This window comes from Anopheles aquasalis, chromosome 3, assembly GCF_943734665.1.
Source record: "Anopheles aquasalis chromosome 3, idAnoAquaMG_Q_19, whole genome shotgun sequence".
Taxonomy (NCBI): Eukaryota; Metazoa; Arthropoda; class Insecta; order Diptera; family Culicidae; genus Anopheles; species Anopheles aquasalis.
Window position 1 is genome coordinate 11,784,468 of NC_064878.1, and position 5,533 is coordinate 11,790,000.

Below are 5,533 nucleotides of genomic sequence, written 5' to 3' on the forward strand. Positions count from 1 at the left end.
CTCCCGTCCCGGGGTCGCCGGGTGACGGCGGGCTGGATGTCGCGGATGTACGAAGCAGACATAATGTATATTCTCACTGCTTGTCCCATGAATAAAATATTTTTATTATATTCCACTTTCCAGACCTTGCTTCCAGCTCTGCTGCCTGCCTGCTTCTCTCGCTCCCGCTCCGATCTGATCGAAACTACAGGACCAACAGGACCACCGTCATCGGCAGTGGACACCGTCGTGCCGTGGCGAACGAACTATTTATTTTAAAAAGAAATGAAACTTTCTCCGGTACGTGCTTATGGCCCCGGCTCCTGCTCTCGACCGGCCACTAGACCACTCGAACCAGAAGAAACCGTTCCTTTCCTCTGCAACCCCCAAGGACAGCGTCTCACGCGGTCTTCCTGACTTAAGATTCCTGTCTAGAGAACCGTGATGGTGGTGGTGTCTGTGCCTGTGCCTGTGCTATGTCTTGAGGTGCCCCGTGAGTTAAGATATTAAAATTCATATTATGCTTCCCTTTACCACCACCACCCCCAGGGCCGGCACACTACTCTTCAGCCAGTAGTCTGGTCTAGCGATGGCGTGAACCGAAGTACGAGAGACGCTCCACCGTTTCCGGTAGATTTGGCAAATTCGTTCGCTGCGATGCTAGCGGCGCAGCGGCGGTCACAGGGAGTGGTTTTTTGGAGCTAGTCATGGCCCGGGGTCTCATTATTTTGAACGATAGCCAACCGGGCGATATGGATGGACCAGCGGATGGATGGTTCCCGCCATCCAATGTCTGACCGTCGATGCCAGACACTTGCATAGACGGAGGAAAATAAAGACAATAAAGACTGGAAGGGAGTAGGACGGCGAGGAAGAGAAGTTTCCACGGAAAGTGTAGTTTTTTGCATCCGAGCCAACACTGCTGCTGCTGCTGTTGCAAGTGTTTGGCATGCAATTTGGTGCTGCTGATGTTGGGTGGTCCCGAAAGCAATCATTTTCTAAAATTTGAGTTCGTGCCTCGGCAAAGTATGGTCTCCTTTCGATATTAACGTTTGAAGAGGTTGCTTGGCTTGGGCGAACGGAGCTAGCATAAGTGGGTTTGATGAGTGTATCGTCAGTGGTAGGAGAAGATACTAGTGACTGAATTGTGCGAATATTCCAAGTATAATGTTCTTTTCGTTTATGGGATCACTCGAATCGTTTTTTGCTCTATCTTAACATTGATGAAGTACCGTTCTGCCTCAACAGACACAAAAAAGTATCATTCTGGTAGGGTGAGGTCTTGATGGCAAATTGATTGTGCTACTACACAGAAACAAAAACCATTTTGGTTTTTTCTTTCTTTTACTTATTAGTTTGTAGTTGCACCGTATAAGCATAGATCAATTCACTAGAGCATTTCATCTCTCAAAAGATATTTATCGCATTCCTGAAGTACAAGGAGGGGTTTGTTTTGAAGTTTTCTTTGAATGCGAATCGATACCGTTCATCCAAGTCCTGGCATTCAATTTGGTGGCGCATACTAACGTTAAGCATGGCATGAGTTTCGAACGCTTTCCTAAGGCATCATATGATAACAACCAAGAAATCCAGTTTCATGTCGCAATGATTACGTACTGCCGAAGACATAATCTTAAGCACAATTAACAAATCATTCAACTGCAGATTTTCAAGCACAGAAAACCGCTTCCACGAAGAATCATAAATCAATGGCTTTGCACAAATGCTAGCAGCAGTCCCGGATCATTACCGGATCAGCATTCATGAATCCATTGATTCTACTAGGTGACCCGGCAAGTCCTTGCCACTGCGTCGGAACAGGTGTTAACCGTTGATTAAATGAGATAGTGTCCGGTCTGTTGCACAAGTACAGCTACAAACGCTGCAAGGTATTAACCGAGACCACAGAGGAAAGCCTTTGCCATCGATGAATTGTGAGTCTCTTGGGAGAGAAAGAAGCCTCGCCTCGCGGCTTCTAGGCCTAACAAAACAAAACCACAGCGATACGTGCTTGGCGGTTTTTTCGGTGCTAACGAACCAAATAAATACTACACTGTACGGGCGTCGTAGTCGCTGTCGATGGCCGTCGCTCGCTGAATCAACTTGCGAATGGATCATCACATGCGAGCTCCGCGGTTAGAAGTCCCTTTTTACACCACGGCAAACCAAACCGACAACCAACACACCAGGATCCACATAAGGTGGTCCCTCAACTCCCCCATTGGACGACTAGATTAGAAGGAAGTGTGCGCGATACGCGATAGAATCGCCCGGAATGGGTAAAACGGGTGTGGGAAGCGAAGAACAAATCGGTTCACCAATCCAATCGATGGGACGAACTGTCACACTGGTGTCGTTCCGCGACCCGGAGATCGATACAACCAACGCGGCGACGCGACTCGTGGCCGCTTGTCTCTGTCTGTGGTAAAGTCCTTTGGGGAGACACAAACCACCAAGGCACCAAGGCACCAAGTCCTGGCGACGATTGCGTCGAGCGATATGTTAGATAACAGGAATGAAGCTCAGTCTACTACTGCATCAGCAGAAGCACCAGCGAAGAACATGATTTCCTGTCATTCCCCATGTCGTGCGAGCATCGATTCGAGAGGATAAAAGCGACATTTGGATAGGAGAAAAAAATACGGTCGCTGCGCGATAAAAGAGGAACACTGGACGGGGGCTGCAGAGTGGAGCACAACACAACATGAAAACGTTGACGTCGTTGTCATTGCTCCCTAATGGGGCACACCAAATGCACTGCAGTCGATCGCCCTGACTGTGCGCTCTCGCTCTCGCTACCTAATGGTTTCGATTTACATGACGACGACGATATCCGTCGACGTTGGCGGCTGTGCGTATCGCGAAGATGAGGGGAATGAGGATGGCAAGGGCTCGTGCGGCACGAAACCTTCCGTGAACTATTATCCATTGGCTCCGGCTGACTTGTCGTTTGGTATTGGACGCGTTTTTTTGTTTTTTTTCAGTTTTTGCTCTTCATTTGATCGGCTTTCTTTTTTTCTATCAATGGAGCGATTCCCATTCGACATCGGCCCCATGATGGATTTTGTAACCGAGGAGGGGTTCCTCCCTATTGGCATACCTTGGCTCCCCGAGGGGCACTCCCAAGGGAACGGAGTACTAATGGTTGTGTTCTCTAAGAGCTTTTCATTTACTTCGCGTGAGTATTGCTGAGTTGTGTCATTTGGGGCAGCTATTAGCACGCAGACATGGCAGGGAAATTTCATATTGAGTCTGTGTTACATGAGCTCTGTCCTTTATAGCTAATTTATGAAGCGAAAGATTCAATTGATCTTTCCAGATTTTATTACTGTCCTCAGCATTCCTCAGTTTTCGAGATTTTATTGATAACAGAGAAATATTTCAGCAGTAAAGCAACAATAACGACTAATATTTTACCCCTAACGCCTAACATTGCCATTATGCCTAACATTACATGCAAATGCATCAAACATTAGTTTTTTATAGCCGTTTATTAATGTGAAATTCGAATTTAAGTTATTTAAAAGAGATGTGTTTTGTCAAAAGCTAACTGAAATCCGAAGTTTAGTGCTTTAAAACGCGTCAAAAGAACGAAAGAACGTGATGAGCAACGTTGAACGATCACGTTGCAATAACGCTAAACATTTCTCCACTTAAACATTCTCCGGCCAATTGAAGCGACGTGCAGCGCTTGTATTGTACGATGCCAATCACTGCCAAAAACATTACACACATCACCACCATCTAATGACGTGCTGTTGCGAAATTTCCATCAAAAAGCATGAAGTTGAAATGTCCAACAAACGTCTGCGTAGGCCAGCAATCCAGTCTCATTTTCCTATCCGACGAGAACTGGAGAGCATTCGGACTAGCAAGAAATGCCCAGCATCTTTCACAAAGGCGCAAATAAAACCTCAGGAGCCAAACATCAAGCCGCCGATCGGTCCGTTACAACCGTTAGCGCGAAGCGGAAAGTTTCTCTCTTCGAAGCGACTTCAAGAGCTTCCAGCGACTTAGAAAAGAAAAACCGATGTTACTTGTTCGCTTCGAACTTCTTTTCGCGTGGAAAAGACCGTGGAAAAACGCGAAAACAAATTCCCCTCCGCTCTCCACCTCCCTGCAATTCCTGCGCCTCCCACCCCCACCCACTGATGCCAAAAACATTCTTCCAATTAATGTCTCCGCCTGGCGATCGCAGTTCGCCGATGACTTTCGCAACCATGACCATGTCCCTGGTGGTGGTCTGGCCTCAATCTCGTGTACTTTTTCATAATTTTCCCTCCCCCAAAAAAGGAAAACTTTTGCCACCCCGCCGCTCGAAATCGATGAACAAAAATACTAATAAAATACGGACCGCGAAGTTTTTGGGGCACGCGGCACGACGGTACACGACGGCGAGCGGTCGTGCTGGCGCTGGCAGATCTTTCGTGGAAAACATTCAATTAGCCAAAAACGGTTTCCTCCCACTGGTGCTCCTCTACCCCTCTGTTGACAAGTTGTTGACCGTCGGAACGCTCGACAAAAATGAATGTTTCTTCCGCTGCGAAGGCGGGCACGTCAAACGTCAAAGAAATTAGCATAAATGTGGCTTCTCGATGTTCGGGGAGGGTGGTCGGCATTAGTCATGTCACACGGGCCACTTATGAGTGCCCCTCGCCTCTTCAAAACCATCAGCTAATACTGATGCTGATGCTGATGAGTGGCGATAAGCGATCGAGGGCGAGACGGTAGCACACTGAAGCTGATGTCACTTTCTTCCGTCGTAACAATCCAATCCAATCGTAACTGCTGGTGGCGCCTTACGCTCTTCAAGCTGCTCTCTCTCTCTCTCTCTCTCTCTCTCTCTCTCTCTCTCTCTCTCTCTCTCTCTTTCTCTCCACACTTGGTGTCCTGGTACTGGCGAAGACCATTTTATTTTCACTCCATTCGTACCGTACCTCAACCTTGTGCTCGCGCTGAAGCTGACCATAAATTATTGAAATCCTCCATTGGACTCCTCCCCTACCGCTCGTCTCCTTTTGTGAACCATGCGTGCCGTGCGAAGAGCATATCTTTCACGACCACGAGCAGCACGAGCGGCGCCCGCATTGCTGCAAACGATCGACATCCGACTTCCGTTGTAACGTAACAAACGTGAAGCAAGGGGGACGCGCTCTAGCGCTGGAAGCATTTCATTTGTCCCCGGGGTTCCTGAGGCCCGCGAGGCCACGAATCGCATGCCACACACTCACACCGACACACCCGTGATGGCCCATTTCTTACCGCTCATTACCTTTAACCTGTCGCAGACGTAGACGCACGAGGTCAGGAGAGCAAGGTTTGCGGGTTGATAAAACATATGTTTCGCTTTATTTCGTTCCCATTCCTCTCGGCTCCTCTCCATCATTTCCCATTGGTTCCACCCCTTTTTTCGCGGACCATTAAGCAATACAAACGGACGGACGGACAGACGGACGAACGAACCGAAGGAGGGAGCAGCAACCATTCCGAAATGCCCTTCCTGTGCCTCCAGCACTCGTGCCAACGTCTTTTGGGGCGGTTGATGCTGCTTCTG